General features: G+C 38.9%; 1 long non-coding RNA gene across 1 annotated transcript in view; it reads right to left on the bottom strand.

Annotated features, from left to right (window-relative positions):
• Window positions 1-707: 707 nt before the first annotated feature.
• The window catches only part of LOC104698441, a 147,017-nt gene continuing 134,227 nt past the window's right edge, over window positions 708-13,497 (bottom strand). Inside the window, exons 8-10 of the long non-coding RNA XR_753329.4 lie at window positions 13,341-13,448; window positions 7,270-7,513; window positions 708-3,825 (exon numbers count right to left, since the gene is read on the bottom strand). This is a non-coding gene — a long non-coding RNA (uncharacterized LOC104698441). The remainder of the gene's footprint in view (window positions 3,826-7,269; window positions 7,514-13,340; window positions 13,449-13,497) is intronic.

Below are 13,497 nucleotides of genomic sequence, written 5' to 3' on the forward strand. Positions count from 1 at the left end.
AACCATATAACTGACTGTTATTATCAGATATAAATTAGGTGTTTTGAAATTTGCCAGTTTTGGCAGGCAACTGACATACATGGATTTGTCAAATCCTAGGACAGTAGCCATAAGTAATGAAATTAGCCTGGAATGTATGAATCCTGCCTTGGTTTTGCTTCGTTTCTTCCTTCCACTCTACTTTTACTTGTTAGCTGTATGGGATGTTGTTTAAGGTGGGAGCTGTGTTTCATGTCCATGCTTTGTGGCACTTGGTGTTCAGGGGTTCCAGTCTTGTTAAAGTCTTCCCACTGAATCATCACTTGTGAAACTAATGGCCATACATAAAATAACAGGTTCTGAACAAGATATTTGCTATTCTACCTTTGCCTGTCACTTCAAATCCCCTTTCTTTTTGTTTAGCTTCTCAATGTCACCTTTAGGTTTAAGTGCTTTTTTCCTGAAGCTATGCAGCAATTTCAGTGCATTAACACATTTTTTATATGAAGCAACACAAAAAGCAGATTCAGAATAAGTCCCTCAGAATAAAGTACTGTGTAGGTCAATATTGTTTTGGAATCTTTTTCAAGGGTGTATCTAAATCCTTAAGGGAATGAATTTGAATGTCCTTTAACTCTAAGAGGACCCTAACTCTATCAAGAATAAGGTCAGCCCCAAGTGTCTTGTACTCCAGTTGTAATTTGAGTGTGCTGACTTATACAGTGGAGTTAACAAAAAGATTTTAAGTTTTATTATTACTGATATTATTATTCATGACAGTGTTAGAGTTGTCGCTTGAAAGTAAAAATGCTTCTAAACTGAGTAAGAGCAGACAGAAAGGTTGTTAGCATAATGTACATACACACTTAGAGACATCCACTTCTTTGCCAAAGTTAAATCCCTAGACACTTTTATAAGGATGTAAAAAAAAGTAGTAATAATAATAGTATTGATAATAGTAATTGTTATACAATAGCTACATTTTTCAATCATAAAGTCCATTTAATCAGCATAGAATAATTTGGAGAAATATATATATTCAAGGACTTGTTTCTTTGGGAGCTAGGAAATTTTGAATTGAAACAGATAGGGAAACAAATGTCCAGACGGATACCAAAAAACCCCCCAAATCTTCTACTTCAGCTTCTTCATCACTGGAAAATATGTATTCAGAGATGTCAGATATTTGTTCCAGCACTGTCTTCTATGAATGTTCAGGCTTTATTTAACATGCTCAGGAATAACTTTACTTGGGTGAGGACCTTCTTCCTTGACCTATGAAGTTTCCAAGGCCTAAAATGGAATATCTGTGATCTTATTTAGAGGCAACTGGGTGTCAAATTCAGTTTATATTCAACAGAAGTCCAAGAGATAAAAATAGGGAAGAATGAGATGCAATTTTTCACAGTAAAAATGCAATAACTAATATAAAGTCACATCCCAATGCATTCTGAAAGTTCAGTTACTGGAATTCTGGTGTGAAATTTTATATTGCTGGGAATTCTACTCTTCTGTCCAACAGGAGTCTCAGAATTGGATGTAGAGACAAGCCCAGAGTCTTGTCCTTGCCCTTGAGTATGGTAATGTTATTGCATGACAGCAAGTATTTTTAAAAAACAGAGAAAGGGACCAAGTCAATACACTAAAGCAGTGTCCATGGGCAACAAAGGTCAAGTGGGGCATTGGAATAGGTTGACCAGAGAAGTTATGGATGCCACATCTCTGGAATTGTCCAAGGCCAGGTTGGATGAGGCTCTGGGAGAGAAAAGTGTCCCTGCCCACAGCAGGAGGGTTGGAAGTAGTTGATTTTTAGGCTCCCTTCTGACCCAGGCCATTTTATGATTCTATGATTCTGTGATTCAGTGATAATGGGTTCTCTGAAACCAAAACACAGTTTCTGTGAGTAGACTGGTAGGGTGATTGTGTGATCTATGTATATACAAAGAGACTAACAAAATAAGCATACTTGGTTACTAAAATATTATGCAGGGTTATCTTCTGCAAAAGGCCTTCCTTATTTTTTCTTGTTTTGTGTGATCAGTTCGTACCAAAACATTAATAATACATAGAGGAAACATCCACAGGTATATATGTTGTATGATTCAGGAGTATGTTAAATGCAATGTGTTGTATTTGTGGGAAGGAATGTTTTTGTAGAGTGTATGCTAAAAAAGACGTTTTTTAAAACACTGTGTCACAAAGGAGAAAATGACAACACACATGATAACTGTAGGTAAATAATTACACCTGCAGGATAAACTTTAAAAAGCCGGAAAAGTCACAGATAGGACACTCTTCTCACTGAAGAATTTACTGACTTGTCAGTTTCTATCTCATACTTAATGGCATCTAAATGCTGTTTCAGCCTGTGAATTGAATTTCCTTTTAATTTGAGCAGATCATATATTCATTTGTCAACGCTCTATCTTCATCAATCAAGGCATTATGCCTGGCAGTTTCATCTCATCCTTAAAGATAACCTTGGGTTATGTCATGACTCAATTCTGTATTGCCCCTACAGAGATAATGAATTCACACATGCAAGAGCATCATTTACCAATGGGTGTGGGATGCTGTTTTGAACATATCATTTCCATCTGCCACAGGATGATTCCATTTGCAAAAATTGATCTCCTGGAGGAGGATTTCTCAGCTAGGGTAAGCACATTGTAGGCACAGTTTAGCAGAGTGTGGTGTCTGACAGGAGAGGAAAAGGGGATCATATTGCTTCTGCTGTCCCCAGAAAGTCAAAGCTCAGGGAATGGGCTTGCATCTCTTCACACTCAGGCTGGAGAAACGAGCAAGGGCAGGGTAAACAAGTCCTTCCTTCTTGTAGCAAAAGGTTTCAGCTCAGCAGGTCTGAGAGGAGTAACACATCCACATGTACAGATGGTGAAAGCATGAAGTTAATCCACTTCTGGAAAGCGCAGCCTCAACTGTGTTAAATTCTGTTAGATGCTGATGCAGGCACTGCTGTGAGACGACCTCTTTTAAACAGCTTTAGGATTCAGCTTAATGGCTCCCGGAAAAGGACCGAGCTCATATCTAATTACTGTGAATAAAACTTTGAATTTCATCAGCTGTAAACAATAGTAATCACATGTATCACAATGAAAATTTATGCACATCAAACAGTTTTCCTTGTGTGAAATGGAATTTGACAAGAGGGAGTGCAGATGGATGCCTAAGAAAGAACTCTGCAGGGACACCTGGGGTGGACCAGGAACAGACACAGACCAGTTAGATCACTGCACGCCTTGGTAACAAGGTAAAGTAGATCTTGCACATTACATCAGTTTTCAAATACTAGCAATATCAAATTATGTACAAGGCAAAGGGCATTACATGATAACTGAGCAGCTTAGGGTTAGGAGTATTTGCATCCCTTGCGAAAATTTGTGAGAATTACGTCTCTTCCTGTTTCCTGCCCAGTCATGAGAGGGAAGATATAATTGTGAGCTTGCAAGAGCAGGACAGTATCCCTTTGAGTAGCCTGGGAGCTATTGAGTGGAGTTGCCTGACTTCCAGAGCAGCTGTATACGTCTGTAGCTCAAAAGTCATGGCTTAAGTACAGTGCCAAGAAACTGAGTCCTGCCATTTCCATCTGCTCTCAGTTCTGTGGAAAGCAAATATTCATTCAGCATATTTGAAGTACACTATATATTCTTTATGTGCTATAGAGATGGACCTCCACAGACCTACAGTCTGTTGCCTCCGTGCAACTGGCATTGTGCTGGCATTTCCTCTGTCTCCTCCACTCACACTGACTGTAACAGGAGATTCAGGTGCAATCCTGGTCCTGGTGGCATTCGCATGTTCATGTAACATGAGGAAGATGATGTGTTCCTGTTTAATACAAATTACTGGTCACGGTGTGTTTCCATGTACATTTTTCAAGAAACATGTTTGATTTAATTTTCCCAAAGCCCATCTTTGCTGTCATATTTTGGTATATTGTGTGTCACTGTTCCATGTGCAGTGTCACAGTGTGATCCTGTCAACTGTCATAAAGGATAAGATACTATGACAACTTATATCCTAACGCAGTTTGACAAGATGAAATATGCAAAAAAGTAAACGCGGTTCCTGCCAGTGCCCACTGGTCCTAACAACTTCAGGTGTACCTCCCTTAATTAATCACTAGCTAATGATAGTTTACTGATAACTGCCAGAAACAGGGCACAGGATGGGTGCTGTGCATCTATGTGACATATTTCAGGCTGGCATACAGACTTACAGAGGTATTGCCTGTATACCATGTCTTGTACCAGTTCTTATTAGACCACTCTGATTACACTTCTGGTTCTTGCAGGTAGGCAAAAGTACAAATTCACTGGAACAGCTTTTTCTTTTTTGAAACACATAAATCAATCTCAATTCTTTGAAACTGCATTGTTCTAAAGGGTGTTCATAAATCTTGGAAATATAACTTATTTTTCAGAAGATCTATATTTTATGAAACACAGTTTAAATTTTCACCTGAGACCATTATGGTTTCTGTGAAAAGAGAATGGATAACAAATTGAATGAAGGGACTCTCATTAAGCTTAAAATTACTCAGCAAGAACCATTCTGAATCAATTAATCATAATGCAACAGGACTCTAATTTTCTGACATTCTCAAAATCAAAAGTAACTATTTGCATCATATTTCATCATAAGAAATGTGATTAATTTTGTTTACAGCTGATGAAATACATTATTTCATCACAGTAATTAAATACTGGCTCCACCTTTTCTATTCTGGGAGCTTCTAAATTGAATACTAAGGTTGTCTAAACAAGGTTGTCTCACAACAGTGCCCTGCCACCTGTTACTCTTCTCCCTACACACCTTCCATGACCGTGTGCAAAAAGGATCAGAAAATCCAATTTATATGACACAGCAGGATACTGTGAGACGTATCTGCAGTTTAAAATAAGATTAGGCTCCAGGTACTTTGCAGGGAAATAACATCAGCCCTTCTGTTTATCAGACTTCATGTGTGACTGTTATAAATTGATTTTTTATTTGAATATATTATTTTGTTAATCGGTGTGTTTTGGGTTTGTCCCCAAGTTGTTTGATTTAATATTATCTAAACAATCCAGATTCTTGACACCTGAATATGTTAGCTAATATGACAGCCTATTATTCAAGGACAGACAGGTAAATTTCCCCTGGAACATTACTTATGGGATTGGAGGGGGCTGCCTTGACACCAATAAATGCATTTTACACACCTTGATTCACCCAGCAAGGAATGTTAATTATTAGAAAGGTAGAAAGGTGGTTCCTATTTATTGTTCCATGGAAACAAATGTTTCCAAAGACCATTTTGAAGAGAATTTTCTTCATATTGTTTCATATTCCAATTAAATTAAAATTTCAAATAGGGAGTGGAAAGGGTTAAAAAAAATAAAACATGAAAGTTAGCAATTAATTTGAAATTATATTTTAAAAAGAAAAGAAGACAAACACAAAAACCAATTCTGGTTTTGACCAGCCTAACTTCTGGCACTCACTGCATTAAAGAGAACATAGTGAACAACATAACCCACACTCTCATGCCTACCACACACTTTGCTGAGGCAGCTTAAGGAAGCACCAAAGGCAGCTCTGAATCCTCTGACCAAAACATGATTCTAATGCACTAAGCATTTAAACCCCTGTAAATTTGGAGAATTTGGGTTAAGAGGCAGATTTAATGAAAACCATGCCTAGCTTTCCAAGGAAGTGATTTACTCTCTGTGCTAGTACAGTGATCTCTTCCATTAAAGAGGTCAGGCTGTCCCTGTTTGGAAGTACAGCATTGTTCTAGAGAAACTTATAGGAACAACATACCAGCTACGTTATTCAGTATTTCTATACTTCAGAGAATGTGACAGAAAGATTATTTACTCATCTAAAACAGTTTTCTCTTCCATCATGGTTCATACAATAATTCAATTTCCATATTTAAATCAAAATAATTTTCTGTCTCTTGTTAACTTCTGTTGACCTCTTCTGTTATGGTGTAAGTTGTTTGTTTGTTCCCAAATTCTAGTACTCCATTTCCCTTGCACTGCTACTCTGTATGCCCAAGGCCAATATTTGGCCATCTTTCAACGAAGGATCTCTTACATCAGAGCCAGTTTCACTGATTATATGTAATTTACAAAACATGAGGGTCATTCAGGCTGTGTCAGGCTGGACTACCACTACATATGAACACTTATTTCTCTGCCTTAAGAAGATAAAAGTTAATGTATTCTAAGCTTGAGAAAGTATGAAAGAAATGCAGATGTGTACAGTAGGTTAAAATTAACTCAGGCATTTACAATGCTCTTCCATCAGCACAAAGTTCTTGATTTAGAAGACCTTGAGGTAGCTGGTTACTTGCTGAATCAGGATCAGAATGCTTATGCAGCAACATTTACTAATTTGGTGGAGCAACATTTCAGGAGAAATATGTCACTAGCTTTTGACACATGTATGAAACTTTTGACAAAATTAATAGGGGAATTCCTATAACAGTGAGGGGCACCATGTTTTCATGGCTGTGGCCCACAGGTTATCAGCAGGCTTTTAAAAACCTTCACACACTGCTCCTCCACCTTCAGTGTTTCCAAAGCAGGACTGTGGAAGGAAAACACAGGGAGTTTACCTGGGGTCAGGCAAGTGTGGATTTAAAAGGTATAGAGCAATTAGCAGCAGTTCATCAGCCACTTGCTGAAGCTCTCAAGCTGTCTCCAGACTATCAGGTTTGGTGGAAGGGGGAGCTAGGGAATTAAAAAGCCTCCTCGTCTTCACTGCAGTAAATCCCAAGACCTATTGTGTCGGGGCTGTCCCGTGCAGTCTGAGTCTTCTGGGTGGTTGGCCCCAGCTGATGTCCTCCACAGCCAGGTGGGTGCCAGAAAAGCCTTGCCTAAGGCATCCAGATTGCACTCTGAAGGGAGCAGCTTGGCCTCTCCTGAAGTGCCAGCCAGTGCTTTGCCCAGGCTGATGGGTTTTCATCCCCATGGGAGCTCTACAGCAGCCAGCAGCAATGGCAGGGGGGAGGGAAAGGCTCTCATCCCATGCAACCCAGGCTTCCTTGCTTGACCAAGAGCTCTCCTCCTGCATGGGGAAGCCCATTGGGCTGACGGACCATGGCAGATTATCCAAGAGCTGGCATTCAAGGAAAGGTAAATTTAAAGGTAAGTTTCTAAATTAACACATGTATACAGTTTTGTATCTCAGTGTACAGCACTACTCTGCAGGTAAGCAACTTAGTAAAGCAGAAAGAAGAGTGTGAAAGATGTGAGGAAGAAAAGCTTGGTACACACACACCTCATAGCTGCCATCATCAGTGATGAGGTCACAGTGCTGGTCAACATCACCTCAATCAGAAGGAGCAAAGGAAGGCAGAGGAGACTGCATCATGTGCAACTCTGACCCTGGTTTGTTCAACAGGAGTTTGGTTGCAAAGTCCGAGGAAAATTTCTTCCCTAGTAAGGCTGGTCAGGTCATGTCCACTGCTCATCTCAGGATCCAGTGGGGTCTTACATTGATTAGCAGAAGATTTAATTTCATCCTGATTAAGAGAGAGATGAAGGAGCATGCTGAATAATCCTACAGGTATTTATTAACTCTTAGGCAGACATTCCTTTTAATCTACTGTGATGAACAACATATGCACTCAATTTTGGCTCCCTTGACATTTTTTTTGAAGGGCTGTTCTCCATAAATCTCCCAGACTCTTGTTTTTAATAGCAGCATTGTCCCAAGTACAGATATAAAACAACTTCGTTGCTGTTATTCATTAGAATCTATATTTATTTACTTATACCATCCAACCATCTTTGTTTTCTTTTGTAAATTTCCTATAAAAATATCCTGTAAATATATTCTTGACTAACTTGATTTTTAGTAATGCAAGTCATAAATATTAAACATTAAAAAAATTAGTTTTGCTAGTATAAAATAACTCTTCGTATTTTAATCCAATGAATATATGCCAATGTAATTAAAATAGGTTGTATTTTCCTATTGTTGGGAATATGACTCAGAAATGAAAAGACCTGGGGGTCCTGGCAGACAACAAGCTGTCCATGAGCCACCAGTGACCTTGTGGCCAAGAAGGCCAATAAGATCCTGGGGTTCATTAGGAAGAGCATTGCCAGCAGGTCAAGGGAGGTGATCCTGCCCCTCTGCTCAGCCCTGGTGAGGCAGCTGGAGTGCTGTGTCCAGTTCCAGACTCCTCAGGACAAGAGAGAGACATGGAGCTCCTGGAGAGGGTCCTGCGGAGGGACTGGAGTTTCTCTCTCATGAGGTAAGACTGAGGAAGCTGGGCCTGTTCAGCCTCGAGAAGAGACAACTGAGAGGGGACCTCATCATGTTTATCAGTATTGAAGGGAGAGTGTCAAGATGTTTCAAGGCTCTTCTTGGTGGTGCCCAACCACAGGACAAGAGGCAATGGGCAGAAACTGATGCACAGGAAGTTCCACCTGAACATGAGGAAAAACTTCTTTACTGTGCAGGTGACTGAGCACTGGGAACAGATTGTCCAGAGAGGTTGTGAATTCTCCCTCACGGGAGCTATTTAAGAACAATCTTGTGCCATATGCCCTAGGATGACCCTGCTTGAGGGATGTTGGACCAGATGACCCACTGTGGCGCCTTCCAACCTGACCCTTTCTGGGATTCTGTGATTTGCCATTTGTGAATAAATGTTCAAAAGATTAATTCATATCAAATGTCGGTTGACTCCAACAAGCTGAACTCTAACACAGGATGGCATCCACGTGTTTTTATACATTTCCCATTCCTTAGCAGAGCCTCTTGCCATGACAAAATTGCTGAAATATATCTGAGTTAATACACAAGAGGCAACTGCTTACAAGGGTTATAAGGGTATGTGCTAGTTCAAAGGCACACGTTATTAGACATAGAGCTATTGCATTAAAAAGTGAAAGAACCCACAACATACAAAGAAGTTGTGGACAGCTGCAATTGATAGAAGCTACCACCCAAAAGTGGTCTTTCTCATACAACAAACATTAACATTTACATAAATCTGGAGACTTTAAAGATGTTTATCAAAATTCCTCTGGAAGTGGGCTGAGAGAAATACAAGATTTGCTATATTGTATGTGAGTATAATCAGAACAGCTGTATAGAGAATTTTTTTCTAAGAATATACAAAATATAAAGAGAAAAAACACCACAAATAGCATAATATGATTTTGACAGAATTTCATTGAAGTGCCTTTGATTTGTAATGCTTACTTATCATGCTGATTTAACACTTATCATCATGCTGATTTGTAAATTGCAGTAGTTAGACTCAAATTTAGCACCCTTGTACCTGTACTAGAGCCAGGTACACTTACTGCATGTCTTAAAAATACAGTAGGAGTACTTCCAACCTAGTCCATGAAAAGTTCCAGGGCATTTGGAAAAACATTCCTAATTTCTTCCATGTGCAGTAATTTCTATAATTTTCCAGTTTTGTTATCAGAAGAAATATAATGCTAAGGAATGCATCCAAGTAATAAATACACACACAATTTATAACACCAGAAAGAGCAATATTCACTGGCTCCATGCAGGATATCTCACTCAAAAAACCATTTGAATTGTTTGGTAAAGTGATTTGTTATTGTTGGAAATTTTTTTCCTCTTCAACTTTTCCCTTTAACAATGGACCATTTTCTTCATTGACTTCTTACTGAACTCCCTCCTAGTTTTGTCACATAAGAATAGCTTGGTCAAATTAAGGATGCCAGGTGATCTGGAGAGTTATGCGTGGAAGGGGAGTAAAACTCATCTCCTCTCTTGAAGTCAGACAGAAAAACACTTATCTGAGTCTCTCAGACCATTTGTTTTTAAACTAGTGTGACAGGAAAGGAAAGAATGTGAGCAAGATTCTTCAGGGAAGCCTCTTCTCAGCTAGGGGGAATAGGTTTGACAGCAGCATAGAACATTACTGAATCACTCACATTGTGCATCCCGTGGCCAGGACCAGCCCAAGTACATGTGGGAGCTTGAGGATGACTGTCAACTGAAAAGATCCAAAGCCTTCTCTAGCACAATTTCCCAAGTGCTTCCAAGTTCAGTAAAGCCCTCATTAGGTTCCTCCTCCCTGTTTGCTCCTCCTAAGCTGGCAAAGCACACTTGCCAAGACAAGCTGCTGCTGGTTGGAGCACTGATGCAGGGAAGGGTTGGAGCATCTGCCGTGGTTGTGCAAGGCTCTGGGCCGTGCCAGCAGCAGCAGGGACCAGAGTGACCCACTGTTCAGCAGGGTCAAGCCTGGGGGCCAGTAGAGCATCCCCAGCCAGTGGCTGCAGCCCACAGCAGGCTCTGCTTTCTGTGCTATGGGCCTGTTTGGTCACAGTTTTCTTCCCCCTTCGTTCTGTTCATTTAATACAGAGGATGACATTTTGGCTGAAAATCAATAGTTTTTAACATTTGTTTCAATGTGGCAAGAATTTCATCCAAACCCTTCATGCCTCACTGAGAACAATAACACAAAGAACACTGTTTTGGAAAGAGAAAGGCATCAAGTTTGCCAGCAGCTTTGTTTATTGTGTTTGGGGGCTTCATGATGTAGTCTCCCACCCACTTATTTTTTTAAATGTTACTTTGGCTTTTGAAAGTCTTGCAATCTAAAATATAATGATTAAAAGTTTGTATGTGATTTCCAAAGCTGGTTTTCATTCCCTAGGGAGTATTAATTCTGGTTTAATTTGTTTTTCATCTTCATTGTGCAACAAAACAGTTTTGTTTTTAAAAGGAGGATCAAACTGATACAGGAATATGTGTACAAGTGCTGGCAGGCATTTCTTGAGGAGAGCTTCAGCTCATGAACTTGGACTTCAAACAAAAAATGTGCACAGCTCACATGAACTCGAATTTGCCCTTTATTTGCGATACCCATAAACATTTATGATGCTTTGTTTTTAATCCCAGTAAGCCTATGTTGTTACTTTGGGTCTTTTAATAGTGTCTATTTATGTTGTGAAATCATGACAACTGTGTTGTCTTCCCATAAAGCCAAAGGTCAAGGGTCTGCTACAGCAAACACTAACACATGTGAAAAACTTCACTCATATGAATAATCAAATTGATTTTAACAGAGATGTGTTTTTAGGGTCAGGCTCCCAATATTTTGACATACTTCTTGAAATCTTCTGTGGGTAGGAGTCATTGACTTTCATATGGTGATAAAATGCTCTAAACACACAAATAATTCCCCTCCAAAAGATAGGAATATGTTTGGGTTATCAAGTTTTAACAGTTACAGTTCTACTTGCTAGCTTTCTTTTCCTGAATACAAGTAGTGTTGGAGGAGCACTTAGAAGAGATTAAATAGAATCAGTGTTAATGATTCCTATAAGTTAATCTATTTAACATTCCTCTCCCTTCCCAAGTGAGCCTATTTGTAACCACAAGTTTGGAGATCTCAGTGTATTTTTGTCTTCATTTTCTGGTGAAGAATGATGGAACTGATTACTTTTACAACAGTGGTGTACTGCATTTAGTAATTTATGTTGTGCACAGATCATTGCTATGATGAACTAGACAAATATGCATATGAAAGCACTCTTTTTAATAAGATGTATAAAAATTTATGCTTTATACAATAAATATTATTCTATTTTTAAGACTATACTTAGCTGTAGTGCCTCTGTAGTGCATATGCTGTAAAAGTAAATAAAAGAGACACACAAAATTCCAAATATAACCTGTAGTTATTCAGGATAAGCAGCTTGCCTTATACAGAGAATTTCCTAGTTGTCTCTTGGGATAATAGAGTGATCCTTGGAAAGCTTTTTGTGAATAAGCTAATAATTTTTCCTGTTGTTTGCACAGATTCCAGCTGTGTTAGAATGCAATTTCTGCAAAAATTTGTCTCAGAAAATTGTGTCAGGAGCAAATTTGTTTTCTGCTTTTTTTTGGAATATATTCAGTGGTTTTTCTATGTTGCATTCTGAACCTTGTTCTCCAAATACATATTCTATACCTGTGACTTCTACTGTTAAATCAGGGAGAAGTGTTACATATGTTTATTCTTCCTATAAAGGTGGAAAAAATTTGGAAAAGCTTGAATGTAGATGAAAATCTATGAACATAAGTATCTTTTAAATTTGTAAACATATATGAGCTATTTTCTTCATATCACCATAAGTAATAATGCCACAAAACTAGCAAAGGATCTACAGTCTAGGTGTCATAACCTCCCTGATAGTTAAAGGAACATTTCTTCCATTAACATGGAGTTGTGTGCATGGTCTGTCCAGTGATACACAATGTCATTTAAGACATTCCATCATTCTCTGCTTGAGCACTCTACTGTAATCTCATGAGGTACCCAGGGAAGAAAAAATGATAGCCAAGGCATTAAAATGTAATCAAGATATGCAAATTCATATCTGAATGTGATTTGCTTGGAAAGAGAAATTAATCTAGGCATGGTCAAATAAACAGTGTGTAATATGGATAATTAATCACCAAATTAGCAGCTGTAGTCCCATGAGAAAATTATGCAAATTAAAAAGGCCCCCATCTACAGTCACAGTTAGAATACTTAATACCAAACTCTAAACAAAACAAAGCCCCTGGGAGCACCACAAAACAAGCAAATCAAACTTACAGAATCTCTCCATTAAATTTGGAGGATGACCCACTGAGTGCTTTATTTTTCCTGGTTTACAGAAACTGATTTATTTTCCCACTGACATACCAGGCTCATTGAATAACCTGCAGCTTTGAAGCACCACCAATGTTGCTTTACACAAAACTAAACTTCATTCATACAGTCCAAATCAACAGCTAAAAGAGGTAGGGACTAGAGGGTAAATCCTCACCCCTGGGGCCCAGTCCATGTAAAACAGGGATGGCTACTCCAGAGATATGTTAGGTGTCTTCTGCACATGTAGAAGTTGTCTCCAGCAACTTCACTTGCTGCTTTGCACTTGTGTTTCAATAATCTCTTTTTGTTTTATCTCTCTCAACACAGTATTTTTCCCATATGTGTAATATGTACTGAAAAGATTTGTTCTACCTGCTCTGAAAACCTAATCCACACGTTTGCTTTTCACTGGTTAATCCAAGACAGTGACACCAAGAATGCTTCATATGGACTAGGCTGGGGTATGGGACCACCTGGCCCATGCAGCACATGGTCTCCCCTGAGGCTGTGCATTGCACTAAAACCATGGCCCAACCAAGAACACGTAAAACATTCTCCAGCTAGGAAACCTGAGTGAACAGAGCTATTCAGCATTTGAAGCACATTTTCCTAAAGATAGTAGCTCAGATAAATTCATCTTAAAGCTGAATCAACCCAAAGTGAAATATGTTGGCTTTTCTGAATACAAGCTTTAGAAATTTTTAATGAAAAGTTGTAATATACTCACTCTTGTCTTCATTTATGGTGAAAGCAATTGTTCAAATAGGAAACTTGGCAAGGGTCCTGAATTTCCATCTCCTGATGGACTCCATATCACTAGTTCCAAGGGAACAACCTGTTTTGGGAAGGAATTTTGTACAATGCAGGCAAGAAATTCTTCAATG

This window comes from Corvus cornix, chromosome 1A, assembly GCF_000738735.6.
Source record: "Corvus cornix cornix isolate S_Up_H32 chromosome 1A, ASM73873v5, whole genome shotgun sequence".
Taxonomy (NCBI): Eukaryota; Metazoa; Chordata; class Aves; order Passeriformes; family Corvidae; genus Corvus; species Corvus cornix.